The 19,950-nt window shown below is 41.1% G+C and overlaps 1 protein-coding gene across 2 annotated transcripts in view; it reads right to left on the bottom strand.

Annotated features, from left to right (window-relative positions):
* The window catches only part of dipk2ab (divergent protein kinase domain 2Ab), a 225,145-nt gene that overhangs the window by 138,045 nt on the left and 67,150 nt on the right, over positions 1-19,950 (bottom strand). The window contains exon 1 of one of the 2 annotated variants that reach the window (XM_080185962.1): positions 14,864-14,929. The exons of the other annotated variant lie outside the window; for it this stretch is intronic. The gene's annotated coding sequence lies outside the window, so the exon portion shown is untranslated. Of the gene's footprint in view, positions 1-14,863; positions 14,930-19,950 lie in introns of those variants that run through there. 2 annotated transcript variants of the gene reach the window in all.

Genomic DNA, 19,950 nt, shown 5'->3' with positions numbered 1-19,950 from the left:
TAACTTCTCCTTATACGACAGTCATGTCATCCCAGGAATAAATCTGGTGAACCAGATTGACAAGTATATCCTTTCTTAGCTAAGAGATCAAAACTGTGCACAATACTCTCACCAAGGCCCTGTACAGCTGCAGTAACACATCCTTGCTCCTGTATTCAAGTCCTCTTACTATGAAAGCCAACATACTATTTGCCTCCGTTTGCTGTAACTGCATACTTATTTTCAGTGCCGAGTGTACTAGACATTCAGATCCCTGTGAAGGTGAACATTTTCAAATCTATTACTATTTAAATAATACTCTACCATTGTTTCTCCTTCCAAAGTGGATAATTTCACATTTTCCACATTATATGTCGTATGCCATATATTTCCCCATTCACTTAATTTGTCTAAATTACCGCCAAACTTAACATCCTCCTCACCACTCATATAAGGTGGCACTATAGTTAAAAAAGCCCACCAACGCTCTACTTTCTCAAAAAGCTAAGGAAATTTGGCATGCCACTACAACTCTCACCAACTTTTACAGATGCCACAGAAAGCACTCTTTCTGGTTGCATCACAGCTCGGTATGGCCCCTGCTCTGCCCAATACCGCAAGAAACTACAAAAAAGGGTCACGCACAAAACCCAGTCCACCATACAATCCAACCTCTCACCCACTGACACTATCTACATTTCCCGTTGCCTTGTAAAAGCAGCCTGCATAATTAAAGACCCCACGCACCTCCAACACATTCTCTTCCACCTTCTTCCGTCAGGAAGATACAAAAGTCTCAGGAGATGTACCAACTGATTCAAGAACAGCATCTTCCCTGCTGCCATCAGATTTTTGAATGCATCTACCTTGCATTAAGTTGATCTTTCTCTGCACCCTAGCTATGACTGTAACACTACCTTCTGTACTCTCTCGTTCTTCTCTATGTACAGTATGCTTTGTCTATACAGCACGTAAGAAATAATACTTTTCAGTGTATTCTAATACTCATGACAATAATAAACCAAATCAAACATGATACTTGTGGGACTCCACTAGTCACTACCTGCCTCTCTGAAAAAGACCCATTTAATCCTGCTTGGTTTTCTGTCTGCTAACCAATCCATGTCAATATATTAACCCCTCATACGCTGTGCTTTAATTTTGCGCAATAACCTCTTACGTGGGTCTATCAAAGCTTTAAAACAGTTTTTAGCTGGTCAGTGTACACAGAGGGTACGAGTCTCTGCAAGATTATGTTTTTACATTCTCAGTTTCGCAAAATTGTCAAATGTATTTGCAGAGAACTGTGATAGCATTAAAGTGGCTGATGCGACCACCATGGTGGAAAACACGACCATGGATTAACTGTCAAAGCTGACCTCCCAATTCTCCTACACATTGGCAACTTGCCAGCACTGACAGAGGTAATGATATGCATACACAATTCTGGTTGCTGTACTGGTGGGCAACAAAGTAGATACAGAAGATTAGATACATGAACTACAAATAGGGTCTGAATGATCAGGAATTTTTACACCGGAGAAAGAAAGACTCAAGGGAAACTTTAAAGTATTTTAAGACTCTAAAAGGTTATTGATTAAACAGAATCATGATAAACTGTTTAACAGAAACCTAAACTCAATAACTGGGGTCACACACAAGCTCAGAAAAGAAAAGGAGTTTAGATTTAATTATTGCACGCATTAGATAGTGAACGTATAGATCAGACTGTCCAAAGGGGTAATGGAGATGGACAGCATCAACAAGTTCAAGAGGAAGGTGCAGGATTTATAAAGGGTCGAAGCCAACATGATTCTTTTCGACTTTAGAACTGACCAAATGGTTCTCTGTTTTTCCAGTCTGCAGACACAGTCATCATTTTGTGATCACTTTTTATCATGATGCAATCACTTAAATCTGGATTCCATATTGTAAAAGAGCTTTGCAACTCCCCATTGCAATTAGTACCGTCGTTAATCATCACTGTAGATTACACTGTAGCTTAGTCCTTTAAAAAGTGATTTTTTTAAATATAGAGGGCTACATATTCTGGAGTTCCCTGAAAAGTAGGATTTATTATATGTACCGTCTGGCAGTGAGGGAGGCTTTTCTACAGATCAGTAGCACTATGGAGGGTGCTAAGTTGCAGTCTGGCATGCTACACAGCATTTGCGGAGTACACAAATAATTTTGGAATGAGTTGCACTGTACAGTTATAGGTGAATACATTGGTGTGCACAACGAATGACTGCAAGTAGTACACAAATCACAGTCCATGACGTCAATCAACTGGCAAAGAAACTTTAACCCAACTGACACCTCTCGTGCAGTTCAACATATAGTAACCAGCAAGAATGATCTGAGGCTTTTATGCCTCAGTGAGGAAATCTGCCACTTGCTGAAGCCACAACTCCAATCTGAACAGGACAAGGACCACATTGCCAGCAGCTATGAAGTTAACAACGGTGCCAAATCTTTTATATATCTAGCCCCTAGGCTAGAACTACCTGCAACATCTTGCTGTTTGCTATCTGCTGACATGTTCTATTCGGAGCCAACTATATTTCATTCTCTTGTCTGGAAATAAACGGGTGAAGCAGCGGCTTCGCTAGGATTGGAGGATTCCCTGGTGCAGCATGCTTTCAATCATTCTTGGGATTTGGGCCAGTTTTTTATGGCCCATCCTGAATCACCCTTTAAATGGTAGTGTGAACCACCTGTGGACACACCCACAATGCTGTAGGGAAGGCGTTGCAAGATTTTGACCGAGTGCCAGTGAAGGAAGGGCAATATATTTCCAAGACAGGATGGTACATGGCTTGAATGAAACTTGAGAGTATTGTTTCCATGCACCCGCTCCCTTTGTTCTCCTAGGTGGTAGAGGTTGTGGGTTTGGGAGGTGTTGTCAAAGGATTCTTGGCAAGTTGCTGCAGTGTATCTGCAGTGGATGGGGTGCCAATCAAATCAGGCTGCTCTGTACTGGATGCAGATTCTCTCTTCAATTTCCCTTCAAATTCCTGGGCTTCTTCAGACAGGATCACTACCTTTGAAAAACCTGCTTCTCTCTCTAATTTGCTGCGCTTTCTGCTTATACTATATTTTCAGCCTCAGTCAGTTCCTGGTCAGAAAATAATTCGTTTGTGCTGAACAATAAACCACTGCTGCTTCTGGGTTTTATGGTAACCTCAGAATTCACCACCATCTTTCTGAAATTGCACCTAACTCTGTACAATTCTTACATCCTTATTCCCATGAAAATATCTCCGTCAGCACATCCTCCAACACTCTACCCTCAAACAGCTTCTGGACTTCAATCGCGTCACCAGTTTCCCGAAGCACAAAATAGCTCATTGGAAATTCCCATCCTTGCTTGCAAGTTCCTTCAAGGCTCTACCCCTCCCTATCTCTAATCCTCTCCAGCCTCAAGATTTGATTTTTTGTTACATGTATAGGTATACAATGAAAAGCTTTTAAAGTTTATTTATTAATGACCCAACTAGGCTTATATTAACATTGCAATGAAGTCACTGTAAAATCTCCTGGTTGCCACACTCCAGCATCCATTTGGATACACTGAGGGAGAATTTAGCATGGCCAATGCACCTAACCAGCATGTCTTTTGGACTGTTGTTGGAAACTGGAGCACCCGGAGGAAATCCACGCAGACATATGGAGAACATGAAGACACCGCACAACAGTGACCCAAGCCTGGAATAAAACACTGCTGCAATATCTCAAGTTCAAATGTGCTGCAGGAGGATTGAACAACTGACCACTGTACTGCCCCTTGTGCCACCACTGTATTTCTTGCGCACTATACAGATCAAGCATTCCATTCAAAGAATACATAAGGGAGAAAGAGAGTGCAGAATATAGTTTTACAGTTATATCTAAAGCGTAGGGAAAAAACAACTGTCTTCATGGAGGCGTTTGCTTATGCTGTTGGAGAGGTTTTAAACTGGATGGCAGAGGGGATGGGAACTTGAGGGAAAATTCAAAGAAAAGGGGAGAAAAATTGTCAGTGGGAAGTAAAGTAGTATTAACTGAGGATAGTAGGACTAGGGGGCACAGCCTCAAGATAAAGGGGGGCGGTTTAGAATGGAGTTGAGGAGGAACTTCTTCACTCAAAGGGTGGTGAATCTCTGGAATTCTCTGCCCGTTGAAGTGGTGGAGGCTACCTTGCTAAATATTTTTAAGACGTGGGTTGATGGGTTTTTGATAAGAGAGGGGATTAAGGGTTATGGGGAGAGGGCGGGAATGTGGAACTGAGCCACGATAGATCAGCCATGATCTTATTGAATGGCGGGGCAGGCTCGAAGGGCTAGATGGCCTACTCCTGCTCCTATTTCTTATGTTCTTATGTTCTTATAAGGAGGATACATCAGAGTGAAGTATCACGGTAAATAGAATACTTGCTGAGTTTGAGAGAAGAGTAGGCAAAATAATAAGTCATTGGATGCAGGGAAAATGTAAAAGGCGGCCTAAAATCAGGACTAATGTACCTGTACATGAATACATGGGAATATGGTTTATAAGATTGGTGTGAATTATTGCTATAAAATGGAGATCTGGCTCAAAGCCGGGCAGGATCAAGTGTTAAATATTCCTGATTATAATGTGTTTAGCAGACACTCATTACATTGGCCAGATGCTGTTGCAGAGGGCCAATCAACAGTGCAGTCAGCCCTGATTTAAACAACTGCAGTGTGCAAACAGGCAGCAGCATAAAGTCGATATGGTGCCTGCATTGCAATCTATGGGCACAGGTTAATCACGCATCATGAAACCTCAATTTCAGAGGCTGTTGAGTTTAATCTAAGTATTTAATCAAAATTAGATTTTCAATTCCAATAGGTTTACTGAAATTTTCACATTCACGTAATAACAGATATCAAAGCTGTTAGCAAGCTCCATTATTGATAATGGACAAAAATTATGTTGTTATTCCTTAAGGGGACTAGACCAAGGGTGATATAGTCGGAAATAAGTTTTAAAAATCTCAGTTGAATGCAATCCTCTTGTAATCTCGTAAGTGTTTATTGAAATACTTAAGCCTCTTGCCTTCGCAGAGATATTTTGATAATTCCCTATGTTTTCAAATTGTCACTTATTTAGTGTTTAAACATTGTACAACTGGAATCACATGGCCAAATTCAATGCAACATGCCCACGCACCACACAGGATTGTGATCAGTATTCACTAGTTCAGTTGTTAAATCCTCCTGCAACACATTTGAACTTGAGATAATGCAGCCTAAAATTTTCAATATTAGACAACATTCAGGATATTTGAGATACTCAAGTCAGAAGTACTTCAACCTCCACTTCACACCATCCTGTGAGGAACACTCAGCTGTTCGAATAATTTCAATAATCAGGCTCCATATACACAAGTGAACTCTAGCCAAGTTCTGCTGGCATCACTTTTCCCTACCAGTGACACTGCAGAGGTTCCACTCATCCACATAAAACATTGCAGCTTTAAACCAGAGTTGACTGCAGAGCTAACCACTGACTATTGTTCTAAGAAATTCCATATGATTTTTTCAGCACAGGAAAATTAAATTCAACAATTTTCCCTGGAACACAAAATCCCCATTTTCACAAATTCAGGGCCGCGTCCTGAGTCCAAACATGCACAAACTTACAAAAATACTTACACCTCCAAGATATTTCAAAGCTGAATGCCAATAACCACAGAAACCCTATTAAAGTAGTCTTCATTCTAAAACATTTTGGGCAGCACGGTGGTAGTACTGTTGCCCCTCAGTGGCAGGGACCCAAGTTCAATTCTGGCCTCAAGTGACTGTGTAGAGTTTGCACATTCTCTGTCTGCCTGGTTTTCCTCCACATGCTTTGGTTTCCTCCAACAGTCCAAAGTTGTATGGATTAGGTTAATTGTCCATGTTAAATTGCCCCTTGGTGTCATGGGGATTAGCAGAATAAATATGTGGGGTTACAGGAGAAGAGCCTGGTGGGGTTGTTGTTGATGCAGGTGTGGTGGGCCAAATGGCCTCCTTCTGCACTGTAGGGATTCTGAGATTCTATGAAGATTCCCAAAAATTACACTTTAGGAGAAATAATAAGGGACTGCAAAAGCATTAAATTACAATTTCTTTTTTAAGGTCCCTGACTGATTAATGGATAGTCAATCTCCTCAAATACATGCATTCAATTAAAACACAACCTCTAATATGTTGACTGCCAAATGAAAATCTCTCCCTTAAGGATTCTGAATATCAGTGCCAGCAAAGTCAACTTCATATTCAATTAAGAAAAATTGAAAGTTTCTAAAAGTAAGCAAACCTAATATTCATAGCTAGTCCTACTTTCTAATTTAGAAAAAGCCATGGAAGGAAAGCAAGGGAAGAGATCATAAATGTACACTTCATTTCAGAATGTTAAAAAAAAATACTAAGAAGCTGGACAGTGCAGACATAAGTAGTCCACAAAGCCATTAAACACAATGAGATTTTAAAAAAACACCTTTTACTTTAGCAATATTGCTCAGTGATGTTTGAGTTACACCAAGTTCACAGATCAGAAAATTCTGCAAGAATATGCAACCAATAAACCATTTTCATACATACACAATGCAGTGTGCTTCATTTTGCCAATTCAAAGCATGCAGCAAACTGGAGGCCCAAAATGATTACACTCCAGATGAGGAATGCAGCAGTGAAGAGTTATGGCCCAGCAGGATCTCCTTAATCAGGGCTGTTAAAACCTTCAGTCCAGAGACCACTGAAGGTCTGAAATTAATTTTTTAGCTCTGTTCAAAAGCAAAACATAATACAGTACAGCTATGTAGCACATGTGCCTGTGCTAGCTCTTCAAAGCTAGGTGGGACGGTGAGCTATGAGGAGGATGCAGAGATGCTTCAGCATGATTTGGACAGGCTGAGTGTGTGGGCATGTGCATGGCAGATGCATTTTAATATGGATAAATCTGACATTATTCACTTTGGTGGCAATAATAGGAAGACATTATTACTTGAATGGGTGCAAATTGAGAGTTGGAAACTCAGCAAGATCTTGGTGACTTCATGCACCAGTTGCAGGTACAACAGGCAGTAAAGGAGGCATATGGCATGTTGACCTTCATAAGAGGATTTGAGTATAGGGATAAGGATATTTTACTGCAATTATATAGGGTGTTGGTGAGGCTGTACCTGAAGTAGTGTGTACAGTTTTGATGTCCTTATCTGAAGGAGGATGTCTTTGCTATAGAGGAATACAGCAAAGGTTTACCAAGATGATTCCTGGAATGACAGGTGTCATATGAGGAGAGACTAAATTGATTAGGATTATATTCACTGGAGTTTAGAAGAGTGAGCGGGAATACTTTCTATATTTCAAAAGTATCCAATTAGTTCTACTCCGTTTTTCCCTCAGCTCCCTGCATAATTTCTCCTTCAAGTACTTATTCAATTCCCTTTTGAAAGTTACCACCAAATCAGCTTCCCCCTTGTAAAAAAATGCATTCTAAGTCACAACTTGCTGTGTCACCACTTGTTCTTTTGCCAGTTGCCTAGGTATATACAAAAGCAAAATACTTCAGACGCTGGGAATCTGAAATAAAAACATGTGGTGCTAAAAATGTTGACCAGACCATGCAACATCTGTGGAGTAAGTGTTAACATTTCAGGTTCATGGCATCTCAATCAACCACTGACCTGAAGCATCAACTCTGTTTCTCTCCACCGTTGCTACCCAACCCAATGAGCATCTCCAGGAATGTTTTTTTTCATTCCTTAGAATGCAACTTTGTTCAAATAACAAGGGAATTGCCAAGGGCCTAAAAATTTGGTATGATTGAGTTCCAGTCCACCAAGTTAACCAAAATTGGCGTAGTCCAAAATCAAATAAGTACTTTTCTCTTGCAAGTAATTTTGGTACTCGCTCATCCTGCGGAGGATTACTGATATCATCTTTGAGTGTTACTAAGGCTGTGTACAAGTACCCAAAAAGAGATGAATCTAAAATTCAACATGACTGCATCCTGGGAGAAAAGGTCACCTTTCATCTTAAGTGCCTGAACATATTTGACATAAAGATCAATTGTACAGTCAATCACATTCTTCCTACAGCATTTTCCACCATATTGTGGTACATTTCACACTGCTTATACAGCCCATACTCATAACGTGCATTCATCTGTGGTTAGGAAAATTTCCACTCAAGTTAATCAGCACAACAGTTGCTGCAGGCACACTTTCTCACACCTTCCTTTCTTTGCCAGTTCAGTCCTCACATGTACAATTGTGTACAACGTTGCTTCAATGCGGCTCTGTGCAGTGAATTAGCTTTTAAAAATTTTAATCCTAGTTTCAGTTCTACAGGTGTAGGGAAATTACAGCTGTAGCCTGCATCTCAGCTTTCCAGAGGGTGGCACTCAAGCAGTAGATTGCTAGAACTGTGGCTCTTGATTACAGAGAAAGAAACCATGGAATTATGGTTTGGAATTGCACAGACAGCTCTCACTGTGTTCCCAGTTGTTAGTCAGAGGATGCAATCAGTTGCAAGGTTACCCTCTGTCCTCCCATCAGAGGACAAATTGTTTCTATTGTCATGATGTATTCCATCTCTTCAACCCCCATAATAAATTTGAAGAGATAGATAGATTTTTAATTAGTAATGGGTTGAAGGGTTATGGAAAAAGGACAAGAACGTGGAGTTGAGACTGAGATGAGACCCGCCATGACTGTATTGAATGGTGGAGCAGTATTGAGAGGCTGAATTACCCACTCTTGCTCCTACTTCTAATGCTCTTGTGTTCTAATGAGTGCAGTCAAGATCAAGCCAATAGATTAAATGCTTTAGAAATAAATGTCCCATTGCAATGTAATATATTCTTATGGAACCCATAAGACTGACCACTTTTAAAAAAGATGCTTGATTTCCAGTAACTGATGAAAGGATCACACTACAATGTTTCAAATTTCAAAACTTTTACTGTGACAAACTAAAAGCATAACTGATCCAACAGCTATTTAGTTGCCAACTTACACTTTCAACAGGACAGGTCCCCCCATGTGGCTTCTACCATGACCAAAAACTGGGGGCAGGCACAGTCTCAGAATAAGGAATCAATCATTTCCAATTAAGGTGAGGAGAAACTCAGTTGTGAATCTTTGCAATTCTTTACCTCAGAAGATACGGATGTATTCAACAATGATACATCCAAGGCAGAGACAGACTTTTGGCACCTCAAGGAATTAAAAGATATGGGGAACTGGCAGGATACTGGCATGGAGGCAGAAGATCTATCGTGATCATACTGAATGACACAGCAGGCTCAAGGGGCCCTGTGGTCTACTTCTGCCCCTATTTCTTACGTCTTCATTAAAAATAAGCGCTGTAAGTAAAGCACTTTGCAACTTTGTTGGGAAATGCAATTAAAGTTGTTCCACTTTGAAACTTTGTGCTACATACAATCTCTGGAGGAAGCAATAACTTTTAAAAAGATATTTGAATTTCAGTAACCGACTAAGATGACCCCAGAAGATTTCAAGTTTTAACACTTCTACTGCAATAAAACTAAAAGTAACATTGAGTGAACACTATTTTTGTAGGCAAATTAAATTCTAAATTACAGAAACATTTGCCCATTTAACTTTTAAAATAACCAAACATCCTTGGTCTTTACACTGTCCCTGTGGTAGGCATTTATTCTCAGAACCAGTCCCAAAGCTACCCTGATTCCCCATTACCTGCTTCTTTTTTCCTTTTCCCAGTTGGTTATTTCTAATCCCAGAACTGACTTTCATCAAAACAGTTACTTTGGAGATTCCTCCTCTCTAACTCAATTCAGGCAAATCTTCCAGCCTCCTTTAGATCGTTAAGTAGGAATATAGATATTGATCACAAGGCTGCCTGAGTTCACCATGGTAGAGGTAATCTTCAGGTCTGCCAGGGCTGGAAGGGGCAATCCAGCCATGAGACCCCCATCCTGGAGGACAGTAGCAGGACTCTTCAATCTGAGTGAGGACTCCCATTCATAGTTTGCATATCAGTCAAGATTTTCTCCGCTTCAGGTAGAGGGCCAACCACCTCTATCACCTGCCCTCCGTATTCAGATTCTTCCAAAATGACTTGGGACTGTGGGATATAGTGCAAGTTTAGGGAACCCTTTACCCTGATACTACAATGTCTTTCAATTGACTCTTCCCCTCTCAAATGCCCATCTATATGGCAACACAGATCATATGGGCCTTGCAGAAATTATAATTAGCTATGTTCTAGAGCCCTAACTCTATTGTATCTTGGAATTAAATAGCCAATTTAAAGTATAACAGTTTAAGTTCATCATTCCTAACAACTCCAAGACTTGGAGCCCAACAGTCTACCCAGGGTAGATACTCTTGCCCATTATTCACAGGTGTGAATATCTCACACCTTCCCAACAAGTCTCTTCTCATGGGCCCCACTAGTCCCCACAGCAACTAAACCACTCAGGCTTGTTGTGAAGCCAGTCATATGATTCCTTTCATGGCTCCATTTTACCCTAACTTAGAGATATCCCAAAACAACCTTATGAATTTTGCTTTTGTATCATTAATAACTTCAGAAAATCAAATCCCATTAAACATTTTTAAAATTGCATGCATAATTTTAGTTCTTAGTCATTAATGATTAATTTTCTAACAGGTGATCATATTTTACTGCAAAATTTGTCATATTACAAAATTATATCATATTGAGGGTTTGCATGACTGCATGAAGTAAAGCAAAGGGCCAGTGGGTATGGAAATGTAGCTGTAAAATGTTCGTTACATGAATAGAATTTAGATGCCTTCCATGTTCTGCATTTTCACAAGTGCTGCTGTCACATGAAGTCCTGTTCAACAATCTGTTGACACGCAGCTTGCGCTTTTATGTCAATAAAAATCAAAGAAAATTCTTGGACTGGAAATACAGAATCGTGGAATTATTCAACATCAACTTATTTATGGGAATTTTAGAAACTTAGGTAACATACAACATCTGCTACTGATGCTCTTCGATACAAAAATGTCACGTTAAGCTCTTTGTATGATGCAGAAACTGTACTTGTTAGCTTATACATTAAATTGGCAATATGTAATGACAGGAACAATAAAGAAAAGGGAATTCATTAATAATGGATATCTGAAATAACAGATGATACTGGAAACCCACCAGGTCAGTTAGCATCTGTAAAGAGAAAAGACAGACTACAATGTTTTATGCATGCACCTTTCATCAGTCTGTAAAGGTCTATGTTCCCAAGTAATTAGATATTTTGAACAGAAGGGTCTGTTTCATGTGCGTAGTGATGGGTCGTGGTTAGTTAAAATCTTCTAGTGCTTGGTTTGTCTAAGGGAACAGAGGAGGAATTTTCTCAACTTTTTTCTAAACTTTTACGCAAGTTTTTCTCCTCTCCGGTAGTTATTATTAGCGATGGAGAAGGATGATACAATATCCTTGTCTAAAGGGACTTTGATGGCTTTCCTCAATTTTAATTTCTGAAAAATCAAACTTTCTAGAGCAGGGGCAGTTGTACCTCTCTAGGATTTAATTATTTTCAATACACTAACACGGAACTGGAAAACATCAAACAAAATACGAGTAATTATGAAAACTTATTTGCCACATTGTGTTTACATACATGCACAGTAAGCTTAATTTGGAACATATTACATTCCCTCACACAATGGCCCTACCGTACTATTTCCTATTTTGTTGCTCGGAATTCTGTGAACCTCAATATTCCTCTCCAATTACCAAACCATTGCCAAACTAGTGTAAACCCTTCCCTCAATAACGCAAGTCAATTGTTCAGCAAGGAGATTGGTCTTGCATCTGTTCAGATGCAACCTGCCTATTAAGATTCCAATTCCCATAGAACCAGACTTCCTGCTGTACATTCTTTCCTTTATTCTCTGTCTACCCTTTAGCTATGGGGTGGCCACATCTATACTTTCTACCTAGCACTTTAGCTCATGAATATACCTCAGTGATACCAGGTGCTGTGAAAGCTCGGAAAGCTGCAGCTGATGACACCTACTGTACATTTAGAGGTGTAGGACATGAGAACTATCCTAGAGTTCCCAAGGGGAGGAAGTGGCCTGGCATTTCTTTCTTTATTAGACTCAAATTTAAGACTCACCAGGTACACCCATTCAGCTGCTTCTTTTGTGCCAACTTCAATTTATTTTATAGGCACATTCATTTCTAGCTTGGCTCCTATTTTCTAAATACATTGGATTTTAAGTCACTGAAAAAAGAACTCTTTAGCATTATCGTCTTTTGTTAATTTTAAACTTTATTCACTATATCTAATGAATTTATTGAGAAATGATTACAATAAATTGTAAAACTGGCTTCAGGTTTTGTTTTAATACTGATTGAACATAGAACGTAGAAAAACTACAGCACAAACAGGCCCTTCAGCTCACAAGTTGCGCCAATCATATCTACCTAATAGGCTTACCTATAACCCTCAATCCTGTTAAGTCCCACGTACTCATCCAGAAGTCTTTTAAAAGACCCTATCGAATTTGCCTCCACCACCACTGACGGCAGCCGATTCCACTCACCCACCACCCTCTGAATGAAAAACTTACCCCGACATCTCCTCTGTACCTACTCCCCATCACCTTAAACCTGTGCCCTCTTGTAGCAACCATTTCAGCCCTGGGAAAAAGCCTCTGAGAAACCACCCGATCAATCCCTCTCAACATCTTATACACCTCTATCAGGTTACCTCTCATCCTTTGTCTCTCCAAGGAGGAAAGACTGAGCTCCCTCAACCTATCCTCATAAGGCATGCCACCCAATCCAGGCAACATCCTTGTAAATCTCCTCTGCACCCTTTCAATAGCTTCCACATCCCTCCTGTAATGAGGCGACCAGAACTGAGCACAGTACTCCAAGTGAGGTCTGACCAGGGTCTTATAAAGCTGCAGCATTATCTCCCGATTGTTAAACTCAATCCCTTGATTGATGAAGGCCAGTACACCATATGCACCTTCTTAACCACATCCTCTACCTGAGAGGCCAATTTAAGAGTCCTATGGACCCAGACCCCAAGGTCCTTCCGATCCTCTACACTGCTAAGAGTCTTACCCTTGATATTATACTCCTTCATCCCATCTGACCTGGCAAAATGGACCACTACACATTTATCAGGGTTGAAGTCCATCTGCCACTTCTCCGCCCAGTCTTGCATCCTTTCTATGTCACGCTGAAACTTCTGACTTCCCTCCAAACTATCCACAACACTACCAACCTTTGAGTCGTCAGCAAACTTACAAACCCATTCCTCCACTTCCTCATCCAGGTCATTTATGAAAATTACAAACAGCAAAAAGTCCCAGAAGATATCCTTGGGGCACTCCACTGGTGACTGACCTCCATGCAGGAAAAGATCCATCTACCACCACTCTCTGCCTTCTGCGGGCAAGCCAGTTCTGGATCCACAATTAATCATGTCTTACTTTACAGTATATTCAGATAATGAAAAAGCTTACCAGTATACTCACCCCACGCAACTTCTCATCCTGTGACATGACTTAGTTTCCCCCCCCCCCCCCACCGCATTCATTTTTTGGCTCAGACCTTAGCCTGGTCCACTGCTATCCTGCTTCACACTGCTTTGCTCCAGGTCTGCTTTCTAGGCGATGTTGCATTACTAGAGCTCATCATTAAAAACCCATCTGGTTCACATATAAACTTCTTCAACCTTGCTGTCATCCTTTTTTAACCCATTCCTAGGCCTTGTTCATCCTTCTTAAAATGTGGTGCTCTGTCTATAAAAGTACCCCATCTATAAAGCCACACATCCTAACAGGTTTCTTAACTGCCTTACTGACTTTTCCTATCACTTTCAGAGGTAAGTGAAAATGCACCCCCTAGTCCCGCTGTTTGTGCGCCACCCTCAAATAGCTTTCAAATCTATTTATCAGTGTCACAGGTAGGCTTACCTTAACACTGCAGTGAGGTTGCTGTGAAAATCCCTTAGTCGCCATACTTTGGCACCTGTTCTGGTACACTGATGGAGAATTTAGCACAACCAATGCGCCTAACTAGCACGTCTTTTGGACTGTAGGGGGAAACCAGAGCATCCAGAGGAAACCTACACGGACAAAGGGAGAACGTGCAGACGCCACACGATGTGGAGATGCCAGCATTGGAATGGGATGGGCACAATAAGTAGTCTCATAACACCAGGTTAAAGTCCAACAGAATTATTTGGCATCATGAGCTTTCAGAGCACTGCTCCTTCATCAGATGAGTGGAGAGTTGAGTTCACAAACACGGCATATATTGGCAAAGACTCAATTGCAAGATAATGGTTGGTTTGCGAGTCTTTACAGGTAATCAAGTTTTTATAGGTTCAGACAATGCAAGTGGAGAGGGGACAATCACAGGTTAAAGAGGTATGAATTGTCTTAAACCAGGACAGTTAATAGGATTTTGCAAGCCCAGGCCAAATGGTGAGGAGGGTTACACGTAGTGTGACATGAACCCAAGATCGTGTTTGAGGCCATCTTCATGTGCAGAACTTGACAATCACTTTCTAATAGCACATACAGTGACTCAAGGCTGGAACTGAACTCAGGTCCCTGAGAGACAGTAGTGCCAACCACTGTGCCACCCAAATCTTTCAGTCTTGCCAAGTCAAAATCCTGGTACTCCCTTCCCAAAAGCACTTGTGGTTATTCCCATAACACATGGACTACAGCAGTTCATAAAGGCAGCTCATCACCACCCCTTAAGAGCAATTAGGGATGGGCAATAAATGCTGGCCTAACTAGTGATGCCCACACCTCGTGTCTTACCCATTAGATCAAATACAAGAAAAAAAAGGTTCCTCCCTAAGTCCCATTATTTTCTTCAATACCATAATTCCTTTTACTTACACAGGAGGAAGAACATCTTGGATTAATTTCAGTTTCTCTGTTGCCAATAGTATTTCATCCTCTTGCTCCATTGCGAAAGTGTAGAAAATAGTAATTTACTACCATATGTATTCTATTTCAGATAGTAGTGTAATGTCACTCTGGAATCAGGAACAATTTTTTTCTATGCGCCTGGCACAACCTGGAGCTCAATTTCCAAAAACTAAAGGCAAATAAGGCAATACATTTTTGTGTTAAGGATATGAAACGAGGTGAACATCCATAAAATTAACTAAATGGCAGAGTAGGCTTGAAAGGCTGAATGGCCTACTCCTGCTCCTCCGTTCAATCACGGGTAACACTCCATTACTAGATAGTGTGCATGTCAAACCATGCTATCTGGTCATTAATAATACTGCATAATTCAGTAACTTTTTGCCACTTTAAAGAAAAAAGAAGCAAGCTGTTTTAACTCTGGTGGTACCACCTACTGCACAGTTTTGAACAGCCGCATCCTTTAAACTGCTGCATTAAGATCAGAGGTTACTTTGCGTCCTTTGCTCGTCACTTCTCAAGAGTGACAATACAAATACCAGAAATTTGGTAAATTAGGATGCAGGTCAAAGCACCAATGTTAATACAGCCCCTTGGAACTGCAATCTGCTGTGTTACACAGTCTTCTGCAATTTACATTCTCCACTTGGAATCATGTATTATTGCCCACAGACATGCCATCCACTACTAAAACCCTGAAGGGTTCAGCTGTCATACAACACATCAGACCCAAGCTACTCTGCATTTACAGAAAATATTGATTTAGTCTTGTTACCAGGGTAACCAAGAACACCAAGGCCAACGAAAGGTGGGAAGGAGTCTTCAATCATTTGTCGGAGAACAAAGGTTGGTGAAAATAAGAACTGGCAGCAATTCAACTTTGGTAACCTTCTATACAATCTGCTCCAAGTGAAAGCACCATAATGAGTATCTATTTTCAGATTAAAGAAACAGATTTTAAAATGATCAGACTTTTAAAAAGGAAAAAGGGTGACCATTGGAGGTGTCTTCTCTTAGCAACTTTTACAGAGGGCAAATATGCCTTGTCCAGTGCAAATGTGAAAATCAATCGTTAATTTCACAAGAATGTGATCCCCATGCTGATATCCACAGTACACAAAACTCTTAAAATGCTCTACAGAAATATGCACTTCAACATGAAACTATTGTGCAACATAAATTCGTGCAGATTCAACTAGGTACAAAAACCATACTGTTATCAAAAAGTACTAACATACTACATTAAACCTCTTCTTGTAACCTCCATCAGTCTCTACAGAATAGCCAAGGTAGAAAAATGTTTGAAAAGTTACTGATCACAGAGTTGAATTTATATTGTTTTAATTAACTTCTTATTGACAATAACCCAAGAAAAGTAATTAAGGCGGATTAAAAACTGCTCGCCATGCTCCTCTGATGGCTTGAAATTTCATCTGGGAGAGTCATAAAGAGTAGCAAGATCCCAACATTGCTCCTTCTCTGCTGAGCTGAGATGACTGACCTCCAACAAGCATAACCATTTTCATTTATGCGAGGTATGACTCCAACCAGCAGAGTTTTCCCATTGACTCCCATTGGCTCTAGTTTTGCCAGGGTTCCTTGGCGCCATACTCGGTCAAATGCTGCTTTGATGTCAATGACGGTCACACTCACCTTACCTCTGGAGTTCAGCTGTTTTGTCTACATTTGAACCAAGGATGATGGATGATCTTGTGCCTCAAGAGGTAGCCAAAGATTGTTGCAAATACTTCAGCCTCATCTTTTGTACTGATATGCTGGGCTTCCCCATCATTGAACATGGGGAATACTTGAAGCCTCATCCTTCAGTGACTTAATTGTCCACCATCATTCACGGCTGGATGTAGCAGGATGCAAAGCTGAGATCTTGTGCTGTTTTGTACACAAGTATTCTTTACGAAGTTGACAGCTCAATTTTAGGTTTGTTTGGTGCTGTCACGATGGCATGTTATCTGATCTCCTTCAAAGGACGTGCTTGATCTCCTGGCTTGACAGTAATGGTAGAGAGAGGGATAGGCTCCGCCACGAGGTCACACTTTGTAATTGAATACAATTCTACTGCTGATGGCACAGTAGCTCATGGGATGTTCAGTTTTGAGTTGGCAGCAGTGAGAGTTTGCCACACATGATGGAGGGTCACCTCAATAAGACGACAGGATTTTGTCCCCACAAGAACTGTGCACTGGTTATGGACAGATGCATTGGTGACAGGTAGATCGACGAGGATAGGATCAAGTAGAATTTTATCTCTTGATTCCTTCACTACCTGCCAAAGACCCAGTCTAGCTGCTATGTCCTTTGGGACTCAGTCAGCACCAGTGCTACCGATCCACTCTTGCTGATGGATATTGAAGTCCTCCAGAATACATTCCATAGTCTTGTCACGCTCAGTGCTTTTTCCAAATGGTGTTCAACATGGAGCGGGGGGTGAGCAGGGTGGAGGGGGGGTGTCTCTGGGCACAGATTGTTATACTCACTGAATCATGCCTGACAGACAATGACAGGCTGTTGTTTGACTTGTGCCCAAACCCCCAGATATTAGTACGGAGAAAGGCAAAGTTGACAGGGCTAGGTTTGTCACCATTGTTTCCAGTGCTCAGGCCAATGCCAGGTGGTCTGTCTCATTCATTTTGTAGCAGTTTAATACAACTGAGTGGCTTGCTTGCTCCATTTTAAGAGGGCATTCAAGGATAGATTTCTTTTCCTAAACCCGCATCAGATCAGATGGAATTTTACAATGCTCGATGATTTCGTTAATTCCAGATTTTATCAATTGAACTTGAAATTCTACCAGTTGCTATGATCAGATTTGAATCCATTGTCCCCACAGTATTAGCCCAAGCCTCTGGATTACTAGCTGAGTAACTTAATCACTATGCCATCGTGTTCCTAATAATCCAAAGCCAGGAGAAAAATAAAACAGATATTCCTATCAGCGACATCAAGTACTTTTTTTTTAAAACAATTTTTGGTAACAGTAGTTTCCATACATCATACTTTTATAAAGGAAAACCTTGATTTATCCTAAGTGAGATCTGCCAATTAGGTGATTCTTAGATTAATTTGTAAACCAAACAAATGTATGTAAAACGCATCATGTATTTAACAAAGGCATGGCAGAAAACCTCAAGAAAAATCTAGACAAGCTAGACAAGAAAAAAATGCTTGAATCCGTCATCAAAGAAGAAATAGCGAGGCACCTAGAAAAGAATGGTTTGATAGAGCAGATGCAGCACAGATTCGTTAAGGGGAAGTCGTGTTTGACGAATTTATTGGATTTCTATGAGGATGTGACTAGTGCGGTAGACAGAGGAGAACCGGTGGATGTGGTGTTTCTCGATTTTCAAAAGGCGTTTGATAAGGTGCCGCACAAAAGGTTGCTTCAGAAGGTTAGGGGGCATGGAGGTAAGGTGTTAGCGTAGATAGAGGATTGGCTGTCTAATAGGAGGCAGAGTGTTGGTATCAATGGGTGCTATTCTGATTGGCGGTTGGTGACTAGTGGAGTGCCGCAGGGATCGGTGCTGGGGCCTCAGCTATTTACCATTTATATCGATGATCTGGAGGAGGGGGCTGAGTGTAGCGTGACGAAATTTGCTGATGACACAAAGATGAGTGGAAAAGTAAATTGTGCGGAGGGTGTGGAAAGTCTGCAGAGGGATCTGGATAGGCTGAGCGAGTGGGCGAGGACCTGGCAGATGGAGTACAATGTTAGCAAGTGTGAGGTTATCCACTTTGGCAGAAATAATAGTAGGAGGGATTACTATTTAAAGGGAGAAAAGCTGCAGCATGCTACGGTGCAGAGGGACCTGGGGGTCCTTGTGCATGAGTTGCAAAAACCCAGTCTGCAGGTGCAGCAGGTGATCAAGACGACGAATGGGATGCTGGCCTTTATAGCGAGGGGACAGAATATAAAAGCAGGGAGGTCTTGCTGCAACTGTACAGGGCACTGGTGAGGCCGCAGCTGGAGTACTGCGTGCAGTTTTGGTCGCCGCACGTGCACAAGGATATTTTGGCCTTGGAGGGAGTGCAGAGGAGGTTCACTAGGCTGATACTGGAGATGAGGGGATTAGACTATGAAGAGAGATTAAATAGACTGGGTCTGTACTCGTTGGAGTCTAGAAGGATGAGGGGGGATCTTATAGAGAAGTATAAGATAATGAAAGGGATGGATAGGGTAGAGGTAGAGAGATTCTTTCCGCTCAGAAAGGACATCAGGACTAGAGGGCACAGCCTCAAGATGGGTGGGGGGGGGGGGGGTTGCAGTTTAGAACAGGGTTGAGGAGGAACTTCTTCACTCAAAAGGGTGGTGAATCTCTGGAATTCTCTGTCTGTTGAAGTGGTGGAGGCTACCTCGCTAAATATATTTAAGACACGGGTAGATAGGTTTTTGACAGACAAGGGAATTAAGGGGAGAAAGCAGGAAAGTGGAACTCAGCCACTTCAGATCAGCTATGATCTTATTGAATGGCGGGGCAGGCTCGAAGGGCTAGATGGCCTACTCCTGCTCCTATTTCTTATGTTCTTATGTTCTGAGAGATCTGCGTAGCACACAAAAGCAAACAATTGCTCAAGGGAGCCCTACCTCAAGTTGGGAAAGCACTGATCAAATTTACTAAATTAGGTAGCTACAATTTTTTCTCAAAACATTGCATCCACTCAACAGTGGGATAGTTGATTATGCTAAATAACAATTTATCCAACACTTAAATGGAGCCTCTTGTTCTATAATCTGAGCAGACGAAGCTTGCCAAAAAACGGTTGTCAGGTTTCTGCCACAATTTCTTCCAAGCTCAGAGAACTACAATACCACAATTTAATTTTGCTTTTGGCTTCAGGTTAACTTTCTTGCAATGTCAAGGACGTTTAGATTCTTTCAGGACAAGGATGTTGGTGTCTTAATGTATAAAAAACATGTTCCTGGAGTCGAAAATAATCCAGGTTTTTTCTCTAGAGAACATTTTGCATTACCTTTTATCTTATTACAAGAGGTTCAGTGAAACTTGTTCAGATCTTTCCCTCCTGTGATTCATATTATT

Source organism: Carcharhinus amblyrhynchos, chromosome 3, assembly GCF_965287045.1.
Source record: "Carcharhinus amblyrhynchos chromosome 3, sCarAmb.v2.hapA, whole genome shotgun sequence".
Classification (NCBI taxonomy): Eukaryota; Metazoa; Chordata; class Chondrichthyes; order Carcharhiniformes; family Carcharhinidae; genus Carcharhinus; species Carcharhinus amblyrhynchos.
This window is presented reverse-complemented; position numbering and strand designations above follow the sequence as displayed.